This window comes from Grampus griseus (genome assembly GCF_964374135.1).
Source record: "Grampus griseus genome assembly, chromosome: 10".
In the NCBI taxonomy this organism is placed as follows: Eukaryota; Metazoa; Chordata; class Mammalia; order Artiodactyla; family Delphinidae; genus Grampus; species Grampus griseus.
In genome coordinates, this window is record NC_139004.1 from 103,352,154 (window position 1) to 103,373,652 (window position 21,499).

Consider the following 21,499-nt stretch of genomic DNA (forward strand, 5'->3'; position numbering starts at 1 on the left):
TGAAGAAAAAAAAAAAGTATCTTCTCTTACTCAGTTTGGGTTTGAAAAACAGTGGGCTGTCCTCACCAGCAGCCCTAGACAGAAGGAGCACGCATGTCACCTGGCCATGTGACCAGGTGAAAAGGGGAGAGTCTTACCTGGGACCAGACTTCCAGGTGACTGCCCTGCCAGGTGGGGACAGGTCGACACTGCAGCCAGCCCTGGCCGTAACCCTCCACGGTCCCTGCATGAAACAGCTCATCCATGAAACACTGCCTTGTGCAGAGACGAGTATCAAAAATAATTGAGTAGCAGATGCTTTAAAAGAGACCACAGTAAATGAAAAATGAGAACTCTCACAGAAAAACAAACAGTAGGTGCATCTCATTCACTAGAAAACATATGACTCCCAAGCAACAGAGAAGAGATCCTGGAATTTACATCTTAAACCACCGGGATGTAATAAGATCATGGCCAGGGTAAGACAAGAGATTTCTGAGTGGGTCCCACTAAGAGGAACACAGGAGGGACAGTCCTGGGTCCACCCAATTTGACCTTAAGTGGGTTTTCTGGTGTCTGAGACGATCCATCGTGGTCAAGGCTCTGACCCGTTTGAGTGGGAATCTGCTGTTTGCAAGGAAAGAATTCAGACCAGCGCACAATAGCCCAGCCCAGCTCGCTTGGGGCGGCGGTGCTCAGGGCGCAGGGCGTGCGTGCAGCTGTGTTTGCTCTGATCTCTGCCCGGATTCCACCCACTCCTGGCTCCAGTCTCTTCTGGGCCCCTCATCCTAACAGCTGCTGCCCTCCCGACCAAGGCTGCTAAGTGCCCTCCCCCACCCCGCCCCTCTCTGGGCCCCGGGCCAACTCCCCCGGCCCCTCCCGTCTCTGCCAGCTGCTTCACTGCCCACCAGCGGCCAGTCCCCTTTCCTGGCTCTGGGCAGGTACCACGGCTGTGGGCAGGGACCACGAAGGGGTGAGTGCAGGTGGGAAGAGCCATGACCCTGGCAGCGTCTGAGTGTGGGGGGCCGGCCTGACACCAGGGCCGGGGGGCGCCCAGAGCCCTCCGGACGGATGGCCCCCTCCCCGACTCGCTCAAACAGTCATCAAACGTTTAAGCAAACGTTCACGGCGTAGCCCCTGCACGTGAGGTTTATCACACGTAGTTTCACCCACTCAGCAACCTCTGAAGGCACGAACCATAACCCCGTTTGCCGGACGAGGGGTCGGGGCCCCGCTGCTGTGACAACGTGGCGGAGCGCGCGCTTGCGCACGCGCAGCGGATGGGCAGTCGCGGCGGCGTGGCTGATCCCCGCGGGCACCCAGGGACCAGGCTGGCGGGGACCTGCCGCCTTCCACAACCGCGGGGCCGACGCGGGAGGAGCACGTGGGAGGGCCGTGCAGGGGCTCTGCGGTCCAGGTCCGGGCGGCGACCGTCACCTCCACGCCACACGGTCACGGGCCAGCCCACAGGCAAGGGGCTGGCACGGCGCCCGCTGGCCTCCTGGCCCAGAGCAACGAGATGGGGCTTTGCTGAGCGCTCAGCCGGCCCCTGTGCCGCGGTGACTCAGTGGGGGGCGCCTGCTCTCCTTTCTCGGTGTCCAGAAGCCCAGGGTGTGCAGACAGAGGTGGTGCCGACCGAGGAGGGGGCTGCAGGTGCCCTCTGGCCGTCCCCACTCTCTGTCCTGCCCCGACCCGTCTCCAGGAGAGGGTTTTCAGCCTCCAGTGAGCGCTCTGCTCTACGCGCCTGACCCGCAGCATGGGCTTTTGGGCGTCAAGCTGGGGAGACAGGGGTGGAACCAGGGTGGGTGGCCAGCTCCGCTGCACCCTTGCTGTGAGGCCTGGCCAGTCCCTACGGGTCCTCGCCTGCAGGGGCGCTGACACTGCCTCATCAGAGACTCACTGGGAGGGTGGGATGAGCGCGTAGACGGCACTTGGAACCGTGTCTGGAGAAAAGCGCGGGCTCCTTGCGTTCTCGCCTGGTCACAACCTCACGGCTCTCGTGACGCCCACGTATAGACGAGGACATGCGGGCTCTGTGGGCAAGTCGGGCCTGTGTTCCTTCCACCACCCCGTCCTCTCGGGGCTAGCTGGGGGCTCAGGGACCACAGCACTCGGCGTGGGGAGGGCCCTGTACCTGCTGTCTCCTCTGCAGCTGCCTTCCCTGCCTTGGGAGTCCTGGGCCCCGGGAGGGGAGGGCCTGGGCCGCCTGCCAGCCTGCTTCCCCTCCAGGTTCGAGCTGGCAGGAGCGCGGTCTGGGAGTCTGCTGTTACGGAACCGTTGACCGAAACCACCCACCTGGACAGGCACGATGAAAACCACTTGCCTGAGCTCTCTCACAACAGGAGCTCCTGACAAGGAACACGGTGCTGCCACCGAAAACTAACCGGGAGAATTCGGGGGGGACCAGAAGGAGGGAGGAGACGCCAGCCCATCATATGGGCTGCCAACCTCCCAGAGTCCTTCGCGCTGGAATCTTGGCTGAGAGACGCATGCACCGCCGGGAAAGACCCTGAGTCTCCAAGTTCGGGCCAAGCAGGATGACTGGCCAGAGACAAGCCAGAACGAACCCCAGCACCATGGACCCGAGACCACAAGCCACGTGGCAGAGCAGCCCTCCTGGGTCCCCTCACCCTCCTGCTCTCCGGCCAGGCAGTCCTCCTGGGTCCCTCACCCTCCTGCTCTCCGGCCGGGCAGCCCTCCTGGGTCCCCTCTCCCTCCTGCTCTCCGGCCGGGCAGCCCTCCTGGGTCCCCTCACCCTCCTGCTCTCCTGCCGGGCAGCCCTCCTGGGTCCCCTCACCCTCCTGCTCTCCGGCCGGGCAGCCCTCCTGGGTCCCCTCACCCTCCTGCTCTCCGGCCAGGCAGTCCTCCTGGGTCCCCTCTCCCTCCTGCTCTCCGGCCGGGCGCCCCTTGCTTTGTCGGCACGTGTGTCTCCCGGGACAGTTCATTTCCAAGTGTTAGACAAGAGCCTGCTCTCGGGCACGGGAAAGGGTCCCCTTTCCTGCTACACCGTCACTCGCTCCACGTGCAAAATCCACAGAGCTTCCTCGCTCTGCTCTGGCGGAACCAAACTCCCAGGCAGCTGAGCTCGTGAGGCAGGCCTCGGGGTGTCTGTGCCTGGGGACGCGGAGTGTCGGACCCCCAAGGATGGGCCGCCTCAAGGGTGCCCTCTTCTAGGTCCCACGTCCTGAGTGTTTATTGTCTGCAGAACGGCTGGCGGCTCTTCACTCAGCACCTCCTCCCTTCCTCTCTCCTTCCTCCCTCTTATGTACCCAACGAATTTTCCTTCTTTTTAAAATTTTTATTTATTTTTACTTATTTGGCTGTGTTGCGGCACGCGGGATCTTTTAGTTGCGCCATGCGAACTCTTAGTTGCGGCATGCGAACTCTTAGTTGCGGCATGCGGGATCTTTAGTTGCGGCATGTGAACTCAGTTGCGGCATGCGGAATCTTTAGTTGCGGCATGTGAACTCTTAGTTGTGGCATGTGGACTCAGTTGCGGCCTGCATGTGGGATCTACTTTCCGTGGCCAGGGATCGAACCTGGGCCCCCTGCATTGGGAGCACAGAGTCTTAGCCCCTGGACCACCAGGGAAGTCCCTATACAATGAGTTTTTATTGAGCACCTATGAACTTACAAGTTGTTTTTTTTTTTCTTTTGGCCGCACCGCGTGGCTTGTGGTGTCCTAGTTCTCCGACGAGGGACTGAATACAGGCCCTTAGCAGTGAGAACACAGAGTCCTAACCACTGCACCCCTGGGGAATTCCCTGAACGTAAACCATTTAAACCTGGTGCTCAGAGAAGCCCTTACTGAGAAGGTGACAAAGCAGTCCTGTGCCGATCTCGGGGACAAGGGTTCTGGGCAGAGGCAGCAGTCCATGCAAAGGCCCTGGGGCAGGGCGTGCCTGGCTTGTTTGAAGACCAGGAGGGGCCGCATCGGCAGAGGAAGAGGGAGCAGGGGGAAGAGGTCTGCGAGGTGCAGGGGGAGGCCCGGGGCCCTGACTGTGCTGGCAAAGGACTGAGGTTCCAAGGAGAAGAGAAACAGGACCAGGGTCACGGCTTAGCTGTCAACAGAACAAACATCTCAGCCCTCAGAGAGGTGCATCCTAGACAGGGAAGAGAGAGAAACTGAAAGAAGTAAGAAAATGACATCACCTGTTAGAAGGTGAAAACCCTAGGAGGGAAGAAGGAGTGGGGGAGGGGAGTAGGGGCTGCCAGTGGGAAGGGGCTTCAATGCAGAACAGAAGGTCAGGGAGGGACTCCCAAGCAAAGACCCCAGGCGGTGAGGGGTGCCCCCGAGGACGTCCAGGGAAGAGCTCTTTGGACAGAGGCCCAGGGTGGGTCATCCACTGGCTCTCTGAGTGTCACCACATGTAAAACGGGTATTTCCTGATAAAATCGATGCAGAAGTCTTTTGAAAACTAACCTAAGGTATAATTAGTTCTTTTTACTATTCATCCTCGTTAGAGATGGTCCAGCAGCTATGGCCACATCACCGCTGCTTAACTAACCACCCCAGGACCCTGCAGCCTCCGGCAGCAAACACGTATTCGTTGCCCAGGCTCCGGGGTCCGTGGGGTGCAGGTGACCAAGGCTCTCGCTGGGGTCGGGGCCGCGTGTCCGCTGCCCACTGGCCTCCTCCAGCGCCCCAGGTGCTCGTCTGTGCACAGGAGCAAAACCAGGCGGTGAAGCCGCTGGTCGTCATCCCTCTGCTCTCGCACCTCTGCCAGCCCTGGCACGAGGGGGTGGAAAGAAACTGGGCCCCCAGAGACCCGGGAGGGCCCCCCCCGCCCCCGGAGCCCCAGCTCCACAGGTTGGGGCCCACGCCTTGCCCAGGGCTGTTGGGGAGACACCGGCAGGGAAGGAGGTAGAAAGCCCTGCCCCAGGACTGGCGGAGCGGTTAAAGCGCCCTGACGGAAGGGCGTCTGAGACTTCTGGTGATGGCGGGAGCTGAGCCTGAAGAGAGGGAACCCTGCCAGGTGGGGGGCCCCAGGTGAGACGATGGGCAGGAGGGGCTCCGCGGGCTGCAAAACACTCGCCAGGCTTGAACGTTACTGTGATTCTTAAGGCTCTGTCGACTCCCGCTTTTACTCCCTCTGTGCGTGTGCACGCGTGGACTTTCCCTCCGGAGGGAATCTCAGCTTGGACGCGTCTGCCCTGCCTGGGGCTCCCGGACCGGCAGATTTACTGGAAGTGGTGTTGGTCTAGGTCTGGCTCTCCATGTGGTCCGTCGTGTCGCAACCTGGGACCCGAGCCCCAGGACACAGGGGCCCCGTGTGGCATCGCGCTGGGCTCTCTCCCCCCTGGCCTGGACGTGTCTTCCCAGGACCGTGAACAGTGCAACACACACACCCGTGTGTTCCTGGCTGCAGAAGACAGAGTCTGGGGGAGTGAGCGGTGGTAGCAGCAGGGCAGGGGCAGGGGCCGGAGGGGCGCCAGCGGCCCATGGATTCCGACAGCCCTGCTGCTCGCCGAGCTGGGGTCTACAACCCGCTCCCTTACCTGGGGACCTGGGAGAGCTGTTTAATCAACGCAGCAGCCCTGTTGGGAGGGCTCTTATCCCCACTCCACAGGCGAGCAAACTGAGGCAAAAGGGACTTTAATGATTGTCCAAGGTCACCCAACAAAGGCCTGGTGCCGCTGGGGGGCGTGTGGCGTTAGGTGAGTCCCAAGTCCGCACGCTGCTTCCTTTTGAGACCTTGTCCTTCTTTATCAAAGGACCTCGACCAATCCGAGTGTTTGCGGACCAGCTCAAAACCCAGCACTTCCTGTGCCCTTCCACAGCTCCCGCTGCCCCATCTGTGTCCCGTCCACATGCACTTTTCGTTGTTAGGACAAAGGGCCAGTTTCACCGTGAGAGGACTTTTTCTGGAGGCTTCTGAGCTGGATTGTAAACACTCGGGGAGGGCGCCCTCTCCTGTCTGCTGAGACCCCGGGATGGCGCAGGGCAGGGCAGGAAGCTCCCGTGCCGAACACGTGCTCACCAGGCCAGGGGAGGGCCCTCAGGTTCATGCAAAGGAAGTCCGCCTTTATGGACGAAACCTGCATCCTTCCTTTCTTGTTGAAAAATAAATTGGGCTGGAAACTCTTCTGCCACTTTTCTCATGAGAACATTTAAAGGGGAGAGAGATGGAAAGGCTGGTGGAGAGAAATGTGAATACTCTGCGCTGGATGCAAGCATCAGGGCAGTTCTGCCAGTTTCTCACCTGCCCTCTGTCTTCATGCGTTCGATATCTGCTGCACTTGAACGTAAGTGACACACATCATGACGTCTGAACCCTTCAGGCTGCGTCTGCGAGAACAGGTTCGGGTCACTGGAGACCTGCGTGACTCTTGGGACTTGCAAACACCCATCTGGGGGCGTCTGTGGTCACCAGCGGCATGGTCCCCTGCACGGGCAGAGGTGACATCTCCGGGCGCTTCTCCGGGCCTCTGCTGCGAGTCCTTACACTAAGGAAGCAGATGCACTGGGCGCTGGAGAGCCTCTGACGGCCATGCTGCAGCCTCAGGGCCTCCCAGGGCCCCTGCCGAGAGAGGCCCACTTGTCTTGTTTTGTTTTGCTTAATTAAACCAGTTTGATTCGGGTTCTCATCCATTGGAAGTTGTAAGTGACATAATACCAGCATCTTATCCCCTCCTGAAATGTAGTCAGTTACATAAAAATGTTAAATTAATGAGACTGTCAGTTCAAGATGACGTGAGAGCATTTAAAGTGGACTTGGCAATCTGGATATATACTGGGGCGAGCGGCCAGGTGGCGGAGTAGACCCTGAGCACCTCCTCTCCGGAGTACACCAAAATCACAACCACCTGCAGGACAACCGCGGACGGAAAAGGCCAGAACCTACCAGAAAAGGCCGTCCGCAACTAAAGGCCTAAGGGAGTGAGGCAGGAGGGAAGGGGGCAGGGCACAACCGCTGAAAGGACGACACAGCCGTCGAGAAAAACAGGATACGACAAAAACGGGTTAGAACCCACTAGAACCAAGAGGGCGGAAGATGCGACCTCGAGCCTCGTTACCAGCTCGCGGTAACACAGCAGCTAAACAACCCCCGCAGGTGCCAGGACGGAGGCCGGCAGCCCAATTCCTGGAGATCCCAGCCCCTCCACCAAAATAGCTGGAATAATCCCCCCACCTGTTAGCCGTGCAGTAACCCAGCTCACAACCGCTACCCCCATCGCCTGCACCACAGGGCCGCTCTCACCCACTGAGACCCGTGTCCTGCCTACGGAGCGCGCACCTCTCTCAAGAAACTCCCCTTCCCTTTACTATGTCTCGCTCCTGAGTTCCTTCTTGCCCGAAGTCAAGGACCCTCACGAGACTTGGGAGCTGACCATCCTCTCGTGCCCCTTCTCCTACAACAGCAGGAAGGACGACGAGGCAGTAGGAGTCCCTTATCCCCAGGTGGGCGACCCACACACTGGAGAATAATGACCCTGCAGAGGTTCCCCCCGAGGAGTGAGAGCTCTGAGCCCCACGTCGGGCTCCCCAGCCCGGGGGTCCGGCACCGGGAGCCCCAGAGCATCTGGCTGTGAAGACAGCGGGCCTTGACTGCAGGGGCCCCACAGGACGAGGGAGCAGAGACCCCACTCCTCAAGGGCCGCACAAAACCTCACACGCACCAGAACCCAGGGCAGAAGCAGTAATTTGATGGGAGCCTGGGCCAGACCTACCTGCTGTTCTTGGAGGGTCTCCTGCAGAGGTGGGGGGCGGTTGAGGCTCACCCTGGGGACACAGACGCCGGTGGCAGATACACTGGGGGACATTCGGCCCGTGAACACAGCTGCTGTGCTGCTGGGCTGACATCTTGGCCTGTGAGCGCCAGGACCAAGCACCACCCAACAGCCTGTGGGCCCAGTGCTGGGAGCCTTGGGCCGAACAGCCCCCTGGGGGACAGAGCCCCACCCGTCAGCTGACAGGCTGCCTTGGGACCTGCTGAGCTCACAGCCCCCTGGGACACGGCCCTGCCCACCAGACGGCGCAGCTCCACCCACCAGTGGGCAGGCACCTGCCCTACCCTCCAGGGAGCCTGCTCAGGCCGCTAGACCAGGCTTGTCCAGCAGGGGGCAGACACCAGAAAAACCACATTCCTGCAGCCCACGGACCCAGCACGCCCAGAGCAGGCCAGATCCGCCCTGGGACCAGCTGGGCCCCGGCCCTGCCCACCGGCAAGTCACCGCAAGCTTCAGGACACCCTGGACCCCAGACCCAACTGTGTCAGGAACCGCTCCCCCACCGGCCATCCAACACCAGCTCTGGGAACCCTGGGCCCGGCTCCGCCTGCCAGTAGACCCGCACTAACCCCAGGACCTGGCCTCACCCGCCAGGGGGTGGGCAGCATCTCAGGGTCTCCTGGACCCCGACTCTGCCCACCAAGGAGCCAGCACTAGCCTGGGGTCCCCTAGGATTCCACAACCCGCCGCCTCGTGACCAGACCCCGCTAACCAGCAGCCAGCGGCATCCACACATGGCAAGGCCTGGCGACCAGCCAGGCCAGGGGCCGACCAGGCCCACCAGACGCCCCACGCTGTCAGCCCCCTGCCACAGAAGGGCTCACGCAGCCCCCCAGAGCATGCAGCTTGGGTGACGAGAGGAGAGGGCACCGCTGGGACACAGGACGTCTCCTACAGAGGCCCCCTCTCCAAGGTCGAGAAACGTCACTAACAGACACAAAATACAAATAGCAACTCAGACACACCGAGGGGGCAGAGGAACATGTTCCAGACGAAGGAGAAGATAAAGCCCAGAAGAACTAAGTGACGTGGAGCTGGGCGACCTGCCCGAGGAAGCGTCCAGAGCAGCGACCCTGAGGACGGTCCAGGAACTCGGGAGGAGAACCATGCCCGGAGCGAGAAGTGAGAAGTTTCTGACAAAGCGAACATACAAAGAACAACCAAACAGATGAAGGATACAATAACTGAAATGAAAAAGGCACTAGAAGGAATCAACAGTAGGCTGAATGATACAGAGGGAGAACAGATCAGTGGGCTGGAAGAGAGAGTGGTGGGAATCACTGCCGCTGAAGAGAAAAGAAGAGAAGAATGAAAAGAAACGAGGACGGCTTAGGAGACCTCTGGGACAACATCAAGGGCGCTAACATTCGCATCAGAGGGGTGTCAGAAGGAGGAGAGAGAAAGGGCCCGAGAACGTATTTGAAGAGAGAATAGCTGAAAACCTCCCTAACCTGGGAGGAAACAGTCCCCCAAGTCCAGGAAGCGCAGAGAGTCCCAAACAGGATTAACCCAAAAAGGAACACACCAAGACACGTAAAATAGATTTGACCATGAAAAGAAACTCCCCGCTTGGTTACCTTATGTGATCGTCGTGGTAACGTGCGTGCACTGGGAACTCACCTCGCCTACATGTCAAAGCGATGACAGAACGGAGCGTTCCATGTATCTGCTGAGAAAGGCAGCGGGGGCAGTGGGCCCTCACACGTAGGCCCCTCACACGTAGGCCTCAGTGACTGGAGTAGTTCGCGGGTGATCAAAGTTGCCTGCCGTCCACTCGGATCCACTGAGACCTCTGTCTCCTTGCTTAGAAATAAAAGAATTCTGGAAAGAAATTCAACAGGAAAGGGAATTAAGGAAACTTAGAACAGAGAAAGGGAGAGCAGGCTGGGAGGTCATTCCAGGGGGCACAAGGGGGCCAGTGCCGGGGGCCTTCTGATGTCACTTAGCTTGTCTCAGCTCACCGCTCACATCCGTGAAATGGGCTCGGGGGCCGCGGGGCCCACCTACCACAGCATTCAGGACCTCGGACGACAGCCCACCCCAGATGCCTTCGAGGCTGTCTCTCAGAAATCAGGGTGCCCCTGGCATGAGGCTGGGGACCTTCAGGTCTCCTGTTCCACAGGTGCCCTGTGGACGGACATCTGTTGTGCGTGTCGGCTGAAGTTTCCTTCCCTGTGGCCTTAGTGGAGGTTATGTTGTTCTCAATTTAATAATCTGCCTGCCTTTAAACAGCACTGAGTTTGAAGTGGGAAGACTTCATATCTAAAGAATTTTCCTTGATTGGATTTGGAGGAGGTTTTCCTTTCTATTAGTTTCTTTTCAAAGAACCAGGTCTGGTATTTATTTATTATTTTCACTGCTTTTATGTTCTCTAATTTATTTGTTTGCTTTTATCTTTATGATTTCCTTTCTCCTGTTTCCTCTGGGTTTGTTCTTTTCTTAGAAATCTGAGGTTGAAAGGCTCATCTGTTCATGTTCCCTCGGTGTGTGCAAGTGGGTTTGGGACAATAAACGCATTGCAAGTTATGGGAGAGGCTCCAGGCGGGCGGGACAGTCCCAGAGGCTTTGATTCATGGGGCCGCGTTTCCATTGTTTTCTAGGAAGTCTGTTCCTGCTTGATTTCCTCCTTGACCTAGATGTTATTTACCACAGTAGTTTTAAATCTCCAATTTTATTTCTATTTTTAGAAAGTATTTATCTCTAGTTTTATTATATTGTGGTCAAGATTGTTGTCTCTAAAAGATCTGTTCAGATATTTTTTGACGTTCGCACTCTATGGGGTCAGCTTCAAAGATGCCTCATGGTCCCTCCACGACGCTCACCCTAGCGGCATGTTCTCTGTTTGTTGGTTATAATGATAGATGTTTCTATATTAATTCTATCCTCTTAATTACACAGTTCACATCCTCTGTGCTTTTTTCATTTAATATTTCATACAGGAGTATTAGTGAATTAAAAGTCCTACCGTAATCAGATTTCTCTCCCTTTATTTCTAACATTAAAAAATGTTAGACAGCTTCCCTGGTGGCACAGTGGTTGAGAATCTGCCTGCTAATGCAGGGGACACGGGTTCGAGCCCTGGTCTGGGAGGAACCCACATGCCGCGGAGCAACTGGGCCCGTGAGCCACAACTACTGAGCCTGCGCGTCTGGAACCTGTGCTCCGCAACAAGAGAGGCCGTGATAGTGAGAGGCCCGCGCACGGCGATGAAGAGTGGCCCCCGCTTGCCACAACTAGAGAAAGCCCTCACACAGAAACGAAGACCCAACACAGCAAAAATAAATAAAATAAATTAATAAACTCCTACCCCCAACATCTTAAAAAAAAATGTTAGAGAAAGGAAAAAGGGAAGTCATGATTAATTGAACCTTTTTTGAGATGGTCTAAGAGCACGGACTCTGGGCGGGACTGCTGGGGTTCAAGCCCCTCCCACCTTGTGCTCTTTGTGACTTCTCTGTGCCTCGGTTTTCCTGTCTCTGTAACGGGTTGCGGGCGTCCAGCGCGCGGAGCTGCCGTGAGGAGGGCCCGAGTCGGCAGGTGGAGAGCAGGCGAGCAAACGCTGGCCTTGCCGCACCATCTGTAGACACAACGAGCCTCTGGCCACCTGGCGTGTCGGCTCTGTCTGACGCCAGCACTGCCGCCCTTGCTCCTCTTGTTAGGTTTAAATTAAACACACGCACGCGCAGGAGTCTCAGCCCTGTCTGACGCCTCCCTGGCTCCTTCGTCCCGTCTTAATTTCTGTCCACTTGCAGAGGAGGCCTGGTCGCGTCCTGTTCCCCATGCCTCTCTCAGAGCTCATTGCGTGCCCTCAAACCGAGCGGCGGAGGGTTCGGCCGGGCCCAACACGGCCCCCCCGTGCCGCTCCCGGCCCCCCCGTGCCGCTGGCTCTCTCTGCTTCCCTTCCCCTGCCTGAGAGGGGCTGTCTGAGGACGCGTCTCCTTGTCCCTGAGACTCCTCTCCTTCCCCGTGAGGCTGCACTGGTCTGGAGGTGTCCGCCAAGCCTGCAGGGACTTTTCCTTCCTAGCAGGAGCTGGCCCGAAGCGCCCAGATTGTTCTGATCTTTGCCCGAGGCGTCGTCGGGGGCTGGCGGGCTCCTACTGGATCCGCGGAGCCCGCTGGCCTCGCAGGCGCCTCCACTGCTGACGTTTAGAGGCTGCACCGGCGAATTTGAGGGACGGCCCCTCCTTCCCTCATTACTTCCCCCTTCCCTCTTCCCTCCCTCTGGCCCCCTCGTCCTGGGCTCCTTTCACGAAAATGCTTGTTAAACGTCCACTCTGTGCCGTCAGCATGGAGATAAAGAGTAAAAATAGGTGAGGTCCACCGAGTGACCACACGCGTCCACAGGCCGTGCTGACCGGCAGACCTTGCAGCTGGTACTCTGGGGGAGGCAGCTGGCGAGCCCGCACCAGAAGCTGCTGGCAGCCTACTGTTTACTAAGCGGACACACCTTCTCCCACGAGCCGGCAGCTCCACACCGGGGTCCACGCGCAGCAGAAACGCCTGCAGGTCGCCAGGAGCCTGGACAGGTAGTGTTCTCCAGGACAGCCCGAGCTGAAGTATCGTACCAACCGCCTGCGACCATGCGACGCCGACCCTGATGGAGAGTAAGACAGGAGGACTCAAGGGTGGAAGGTTCGAAAGCCAGAAAGATGCCTCTGGGTTGTCAGAAGTCGTGACGTGGTCACCTTTGGGGGGCGGGTGACATCCGAGGTGTCTCGTCTGTTATCATTGCTCATGCGGGGAAGCTGGTGGCTTTGCATAGCAATTATAGTCTCACACAATTCCAAGAACAGATGGTGGGGGCATCTGAGGCCCTCTCTAACATTACGGGGGTCACATCGGGGCCAAGGCCTCAGGGCCTGAATCCCTAGCCATCCCTCAGGACCTCAGGGGCAACCAGAAAGCCAAAGCAAGAGGTGTGTGAATCAGCTGTGTCCTGGGATCTGACGCTCTGGACTCTGGCCAAGGCCTGATGGGACTGGAATTCGCTGTGCTTTGCGCTCCCCGCAATCAGGCCTAGCCTGGCCCCTCCCAGGGGCGGGTGGTGGCTTTCACCGCCAGGTGTCTCCACCGCAGGTAAGGGCACTGCCAGCCATGTCCATCGCCCTCTCCCTGCACCAGGCCGCTCAGATCTCTGCAGCTGGCCTGGGGGAGCTCTCCATGGAGGGTCTTCCTGACTGACTTGTGACCCCTGAGACTCCCTGCCCCGGGGAATCTCTCTCCAGTTCCAGCCACCGGGGTCCCCCGTGCCCTGCTTCACTGCCCCACGGGCTGGGGCTTTCAACAAGCCCTGAGGCGGGTGGTGTGACACAGTGAAGTAAACTCCGCTGCAGGGCTGCCCAGCTTCCAGGGGCCTGGGGCCTCAGGCCTGCCGTCAGGGCCGGGAGCCCCGGGCTGAGTCTACATTCCGTAGGGGAGATAGACAGCACAGGAGTGCAAGTTTGACGGAGTGGCCACAGGTGACGTGTGCTCTGGAGGAATCAGCAGGGAAGGTAAGAGGGAATGCCAGGTTGCAGGGGTGGTCAGCGACGGACCCCAAGAGCAGAGCCCTCCAGGACAGAGGCCATGTGGTAAGGATGTCTCTACGAAGACAGAAGGGCCAGGGAAAGGCCCCAGGGTGGGGACGAGTGGCTGGAGCAGGGTGGGTGAAGGCAGAGAGGTGAAGGGGGTGGGAGCCACAGGCTGGCCCCTGGGGGGACCTCGCCTTGTAGGCTCCAGCCAGGTAACCACACCTGGATGGCTGCTGTCAACTCCCAGGCAAAAGGGGGAGGGGGGGCGAGGAGGGGCCCTCATAGGGCGAGAATCCAAGGGGTTCTCTTTCTGGATTCTGTTTTCTAGGCTGCTGGGCTGGTGCTGCAGACACAGAGGGTCTTCATGAGCTGAGCGGCTGCCCACTCTGCCCCCCTCCCATCCCCTCCTGTCCCCTCCTGCGCTCCCCTGTCTGGGGCCTCAGCCGCCTGGATAGGCTGATAGGGTGCCGGCTCTCCAGCTGTCAGGCCGTGGACTGCTCGTCACTTCTTATCCCCTTACCCTCCTGGCTAGAACCAGGCATGTTTCTTTGAGAAAAAGTAATTTATTTTCTAATTACAAACGACGATAAGCCTGAACAAAGGAAAGGCAGCTCAGCGCTTGGTCACAGGGGCCTCTGCAGAGCTCCCGCCCCACCTCCGCCCGGCCAGGGAGGGTGCTGGTGTCTCTGGAAGGAAGACCAGAGACAGGTTCAGTGCCTGGTCCTAATGTGAGGTCTTGGGGCCCATCCGGGGGGTCCAGTTACCCATCTGTGGGACGGGATGTGGGTCTGTGACTCCAGGGCCTTTCCAGCTGGGGTCCCCTGGAATTCAGGGGATTCATTCTGGGAACCACTCAGTCGTTCTCACAGACTTCTTCCCTTTCTCCTTTCACGCTTTTAGTTGGAACAGGCCCCACCCCCAGTCCTCCCTTCACGAAGCCACCGTGCAGCCTTGGTCCCCCTGCCAGGAGACCCTGAAGCCACCCCCTGATCAGAGCCGGGCTTGCTCCAACGAGTCACCAGGGCGACACACGCCAAATCAAAGTCGACACCCCAGATGGGCCAGTCCTTAGCTCCACTTTCCCTTTCCCACCCTGGCAGGGGAAGGAAAGCTGACTTACGAAGCTCTTCTGTTGTTTTCTCGTCTCACAGGCATGAGAGCGCCCAGAGACCTTTGTTTCTCCGCTGCCCTCTGACCTGACATCTCCCCTGGGCAATGTTTCGGGAAACATCTGTGGGGACAGCCAGAGTCCTGCCTCCTGGCCTGGCGTCCCCCTTCCCCGGGCTCCCGGCAAGGAGCGCACAGGAGCTGAGAGGACCGTCTGTCTGCCCCTCCGCTTTGCAGCACGTGCTACCGCGCTCGGCTGGACACGGGGCCCTGGGGCTGCTCGGCCCCCTGGCAGTCCTGCCCTGGGCCCTCACTCTGTCCCTTCTCGGGGTCCAGCTGGGCCCCTGGCCCTCAGCGGTGGCTCCTCACCTCTCCCTTTCCAGCTCCAGTGCAGGCCCAGCCCGCAGGTCTGAGCCAATCTCCTTGCGGACAGGACACCTAGCGAGAGCCTGCCCCTGCCCCTACATCCTGGGTGGACAGTGGGCCCCTCCAGTCTCTCCATGCTTCCCCTGGGCTCTGGGCCCAAACTCCCCACCTCTGACCATCTCACCAAGTATCCTGAAGGCATCTCAAGCCCCAGCACCTTCCCCCACCTGCTCTTCCTCTGTGTCCTTACCGCGCGATGGCCCCAGCTTCCCCCGGGGGCCCAAACTCCAGCTACCATTTGGGAGCCCCCCTGCCCCACTCATGACCCATCTGATGGTTCCCTTCCCCTACCTCCTCTGGGTGCCTGCAGCTGCCCCTGTTTCACGCCTACATCTTCTACCAGGACCATGGCCGTGGTCCAGACCCTCTGCCCTCAAGGTTGGGTCTCAGCCAGGCCACCAACACATCCTCAAAACCGTGACTGTGACCATGCTGTCCCTGCTGAAGACCACCGGTGGCTTCCTGTTCTGCTCCATCTCAACCTGCACCCTGCCAGTGACACTCCAGCCAGAGGACGGCTTTGCCTCTCACCTCAAACGCTCAAGGCTTTGCATGTGCTGTTCCTTCTGCGGGGAATTCCACCCCCCACAGCCTCCTGGACCCGCCTCTCCTGGAGAGCTGATCCCAGGAGCTCCTGACTGCTCCTACCTGCCTCCCCAGGCTGTGAGGTCCTGGCGTGGCCTGAGCCCCCTCCTTCCTCGCCTCCCGACAGGCTCACAGGTCTGCGCAGTCGGAGGCTCGACCCGCATTTGTGGGCCAGCAGTGGAGCGGATCCCAGCTGTAGAGTGAATTCCCCCGAGGGTCCAGCCTCACCCACCTCCAAGGGCCTGGCCGGCAGGGGGGCAGGTTCTGGCCTCCAGGCGACCTGGGACTGTGGCCTCAGCAAGCCCGCGGCAGGCTGGACTCCTCTGCCAGGAGGAGCCCGCCCTGCGCACCCCGTTCCTTGGGCTGGGGGCCCCCACCCCTGCCTAATTAACACCCGGAGCGGACGTCTGCTTCTTTGCTCCGTCTCGTCTCCGACAGTTTTCATGTCTAATCCACCGAGGAGATCTCCTGAAGGCTTTGAAGTCTCTGGGTGCACGAATAAAGATGTCACCCTGGCACACACAGAACTCCTTAATGAGGACGGGTTTGATGTGGAAGCTGTGGCCCGAGGGAAGTGGCCAGGCCTGCCTGCAGCAGGCGGGTGGCGGGAGCCCAGGCTTGAAGCCAGAGCAGGCTGGGGAGGTCTGAGCCTGGCAGGTCCCAGAAAGAAGGGGAGTAGATGACACTACTGATGTCCCTCTCATCCCTCCAGGTCAGGGACCCCCAGGCACTGGTGCCCAAAGCCAGAGACCTAGATCAGACAGAGAGAGTTGGCTGAAAAGAGAGTGAAGGTCAGGGAAAGATGCAGAGATGGTACTTTGCAGGGGAAGAGATGGAGCCTGGACGGGGTGAGGGGAGACGGTGCCTAGAGGGGACCATGGAGGAGACGGGGCTGGGGTGGGGGAGGGGGACCATGGAGGAGATGGGGGTGGGGGAGGGGATCATGGAGGAGATGGGGCTGCGGTGGGGGAGGGGGAGCAGGGAGGAGATGGGGCTGGGGTGCGGGAGGGGGATCATGGAGGAGATGGGGCTGGGGTGGGGGGGGAGCAGGGAGGAGATGGGGGTGGGGAGGGGGAGGGGGACCATGGAGGAGATGGGGCTGGGGTGGGGGAGGGGGAGCAGGGAGGAGATGGGGGTGGGGAGGGGGAGGGGGACCATGGAGGAGATGGGGCTGGGGTGGGGGAGGGGGAGCAGGGAGGAGATGGGGCTGGGGGAGGGGGAGCAGGGAGGAGATGGGGCTGGGGTTGAGGAGGGGAGCAGGGAGGAGATGGGGCTGGGGTGGGGGAGGGGGAGCAGGAAGGAGATGGGGGCTGGGGTGAGGGAGGAGGAACAGGGAGGAGATGGGGTGGGGGAGGGGGAGCAGGGAGGAGATGGGGCTGTGGTGGGGGAGGGGAGCAGGGAGGAGATGGGGCTGTGGTGGGGGAGGGGAGCAGGGAGGAGATGGGGCTGTGGTGGGGGAGGGGGAGCAGGGAGGAGATGGGGCTGTGGTGGGGGAGGGGGAGCAGGGAGGAGATGGGGGCTGGGGTGGGGGCAGGACAGGGTGTGGCGCATAGAATGCACCAGAATGTCCATGAAGAAGTATCTGGTTTGACAAAGCATTTCTGTATTAAAGAATACCGCATTATTTGGAAAATGAAAGGAAATTATTATTTTTCCTGTATCTTGTAATGGAAGCTACAGAAAGTAGAACTAAACAAATTCTCCAGACAGGTGGGGCTTGGATTTAAGAAGAAAGTGACAATGACCAGAGCCAGGGCCAGTTTCTCTTGTTGTCCGCGTGCTGCTCTATGGAGGGCATTACCCCCCCTGCACGGCAGACGCCAGGCCTCGAGGGGGGAGTGAGCTGCTCCAGTCACACAGCTGTAGCAGGCGGGGTAGGCAGGGCAGGCACCCACACCCTACCCCCAACCCTAGCCCTAACCCAGATCCAGGCTGCCCGACCTCCTCGTCTGTCTCCGCAGAGGGAAGGCCGGCGGCCTGGGTGTCAGGCGCCAGGAGCCCACGCCTGTCTCTGCTCTGCTCCTAGTAACCGGCGGACCTGCACTTTCCTGCACACTTACATGTGCAGAGAACCTGAGGAGCCTCGCCTGTAAGTCCTGCAGTAACCCCAGGCAGCCGGCCTCGGTGGACCGATTACAAACATGGATCCAGTTCCTCGTCCCTCCTGCACCCTTGCTCCCTGCCCTGTGGTGCTGCCCCTCCCATAGGGTCCCCCTCCCCCACCTCTGGGCCGCTGGACCCGCTTTGCTCAGTGGATGTGGCGGAAGTGGCGGTGTTCTGGTTCCCAGCCCAGGTCTCAGGAGGCCTGTACCTTCCACTGCGGCTCCTGCACTGCCCACTGCCGCGTGGACAGGCCGAGCTAGCCTGCGGAAGACGGAACACGCGTGGCCTGGTCACTGCGGCCCCGGCAGTGTCTCCAGTCCTGTGAGCAAGTCCCAGCTCAAGCCGGGCCACCAGCTGACTCATGAGCCACAGGGGTTGTTCCCAAAGCCTCTGCCTGGGGGCGTTTGCTAGGGGCATCGTCTGTGATAAGACACAACACGTGCAGTGTGGCTCAGCCCCTCCGTGGAGGAAAGCAAGCGGGTCTCAGAGACAAAGGCACCCCGCGGTGGCCGGGTGGTCTGAGCCCCGCCGGCCTGACCACGCTCTGAACTCCTGACTTGTCTGGGGCCCTGGGGGCTCCTCCCTTTTGTGTCCGCTTCCCTCTCAAACACAGAGGAAGGTTCTCCTGCCTTCTTTGCCAATTTCTCCCCTGTATTCAAGGCTCCGAGGATAATTCACCTGTGAAGATGCTCTGGGAGGCCCCCCCCCCGCCCCCCTAATTTCTATCTCGGGGAAGAGGACTTGCTGGATTTGGTTCTGCAGGTCAAGCCGGCCCCGGGGAATCAGGTTGGTGGGAACACAGGACTTTACTGAGTAATTATAGGATTAGGCATCCCCCTCGAAATGAAATGCTACCTCTCCACCTTCCAGAGCAGAATCCCACCCCCACCTGCTACCATGTAATTATCTAGTGAATTACTCCACGGAGGTCTCACGTAATTACACATGAGTGAGAAGCCGGCAGCTCTTCCAGTCACTACAACCGAGGAATTAGCTCTCATTGTGCAAGGCAGCCACGTGGCCGAGGGGCTGCCAGAGCACACGGCCCCCCAGAGCCTTCCTCTCCACGAGCCAAGAGGGGGACGGGTCCCTCGAACGTCCAGGATCACATGCTCACGTCACCCAGGGCAGCAGGCTCTTAAGAGTGCGGAGCCTGGGCTTCCCTGGTGGCGCAGTGGTTAAGAACCCGCCTGCCAGTGCAGGGGACACGGGTTCGAGCCCTGGTCCCGGAAGATCCCACATGCCGCGGAGCAGCTAAGCCCGTGCGCCACAGCTACTGAAGCCCACGCACGTAGAGCCTGTGCTCCACAAGAGAAGCCACCACAATGAGAAGCCCGCGCACCGCAACGAAGAGTAGCCCCCGCTCGCCGCCACTAGAGAAAGCCCGCGCGCAGCAACGAAGACCCAACACAGCCAAAAATAAACAAAATACATTTATAAAAAGGAAAGAAAAAAAAAAAAGAGTGGGGAGCCTGGGGTCCAGCCACTCACAAGCTCTGTGCCCGCTTCCTGCCTATAATACGGGGTGGTTGTCAGGATTAAACGAACTAGTACGCGGATGGGGGGGCTTCTACAACGTCCGGCACGGAATGAGTCCCAGGAAGGGTCTGTTTCTGGGGTGACGGTGTGTGGGGCCAGAGGCTGGACCCCTCTAAGGCTCAGCTAGACGCAGGTCACTGGTCAGGGCCAGGAGGGGCATCCAGAGAGAGATGACAGGTGAAGTGAGAGGAGGATGTGGGGCTGCACATGCTAGAAGCAGGGCTCACTTCCTCCATGCGGGTGCCTGGCTCCTTCAAAGGGACGAGGAGGGCAGGACTCCCCCCTCCCGCCACCCCACTTTCTCAGCAGAGCCTGTGGCTGAGACCCCACGCAGTGGGCTGCTCTCAAGCTGGGCCGCGGCACAGAGCAGGGCCCACGTGCTCGCTCCCACCTGCCAGCCGGACACACCCGAGTCCCATCTCTGCAGCAGATTCGCTCGTGGCGCCGGGCAAGTTGCCTTGCCTCTCTGAGGTCTGCGGCTAAACAGCTTTGAGAGAGCTGCGGCCACCTCTGCAGGCTGCTGACAGCACGCAGGCTGCTAGCGCATGTTACGGGCACACGAAGAACGCGCGCAGCCAATGTTCCGCGAAGACGAGACCAGCCAGGCGTCTCCTTCCTCTGCGGCCTTGTGATCTGACTCACCACCCACTGACGTTCCCTCTCCTCCTTGAACCGTCCCTTCTGCAGCTGAGACCAGCTGGGCACCCCGCTCCCCGCAGCCTTGGGCATGCAGGGGTGGCCAGGGCTGGCAGAGCCCGGCTGGGGAGAGGCCTCCAGCAGCCTGGCAAGGAGCCTTGGTCCTTTTGACCACAACCCACCCCCCAAAAGGACGTGGGCACGTCTCGGGTGGTGCGGGGCTTAGCCTGTGGCAGCCTGCTGCGGAGCCGGGCGACTCCCGCCACCGGGTTCCGTCCCCAAGATGTGCCTCTGAACGAGGAGTGGCCAAGGCCTTTCGCTCCATCTGAGATCAGCTTCCGTCCCAAGGCTGGGGATCTTCCAGCCACGCTGTCAGCGGCACTCAAGGGCCTTAGGGCTTTTTCCTGGCTTTGTTTCTCATTGGCCTTGTCCTTTGATCCCGGCCTCTGCAGCTCACACCTCCTCCTTCACACCTCCCGGCCCTTCTGTCACGGACCCGGGGCTCCTGGCGGCCTCACAACCTTCGTGGACTGAGGCCTCTGGCTTGTCCGCCTCATCCTCCCTCTGCGAGGCTCCGCCACGCCCGCCGGCTCGTCTCTGGGGGTCCAGGCTGGCCCCTGGGCAGGGTCCCCCACGTGGGGCCAGAGCCGGTGGAAGCGGAGAGCGCTGCTTTGTGCCTCGGCTCCCCCCACTGCCCTGCCGCGCCCCCCGTGTCCTCGCCCGCCAATCTGGTTCCTCCCCTCTCCTAGTTCTGAGCTCGCCGCGGTCCCAGATCGGCAGTCTGAGGCTCCCCGCTGAGCCGCGCTCCTTTTCAATCCGCTCTCCCTCCCGTCCCTTCATCATTCTAGTCAGGAAGAGGCCTGGGCTGAATGGGGAGCCGCTCAATCCAACGGGTACAAAGACTATTTTGATGTTTTCATTTCTTTCTAGTTCAGCAATTCGAGAAAACACATAGTTTTGGTGCTGGTTCCAACAAGCTCTCTAACTGCCTTTCAAAACTTTCTGTTGGTTAAAAAGTATACACGAGATGGGGCGCGACTGCTGACTGGACGCTGGGGCGGGGGTGCCGCTCTGCCTGGAGGGCCGGCTTCTTCCAGCCCTGACTCCCCCTCCCACCGCCCTGATCTGTTGTGCTCCGGCAAACCAGCTAAGCTTCCGTGCCTGGAGAGGCCGGTCCAGGGGAGCTCAGGGCCTCGCTGAGAACAAAGACACAAAGGCAGAGACCCCTGCCCAGCTCAGCCGGTACCGAAGAGCTCTCCACGGTGCTGAAAGGGCGCAGCAGGTCTCCCCTTCCCCCCTCCACACCTGGAGCCAGCAGAGCCTAGCCTGGCTAAGGCGCCCGTAGTCACTCTTCTATCCAGCAGGCAGGGCCCGAGCTTCTAACACAGGCCTCCTTTGTTTTAAGTACTCGGGACCCGTCTTCAAAACAGTGCACTAAGGCCCCCGCCTGCAAGGAGGTCCCAGGCCAGGGTGGACGTTCCACAACACCAGCATGAGACCTGCTACAACGGAGAAATGACCGGGCAACCGGACGTGGGGGTCCAACAAGGCTTCCTGGAGGAGGGCAAGTCCCTCAGCTGAGACCTAGTGGTGGCCAGGGTGTAGCCAAGTGAGGACGGAGACTACAGAGTGGGCTCAGTGCAGTGGCGCGACGTGCAGGCCCCGGGACCGTCTGCTCCACCGCCTGCCTGTGCACCTTCAGGCAAATCACTTCCCTTTCTGTGTTTCGGTTTTCCCACCTACAAAACGTAACTAAAACTATCATACACTTGCATAGGGTTGTGGTGAAGATTAACCAATTTTAATAAACGCCAAGGGCTGAGTACTGTGACTGGAACACAGCGAATATCTGCTCTGACCGGTGCCAGGCTCAGAGTGGAGGG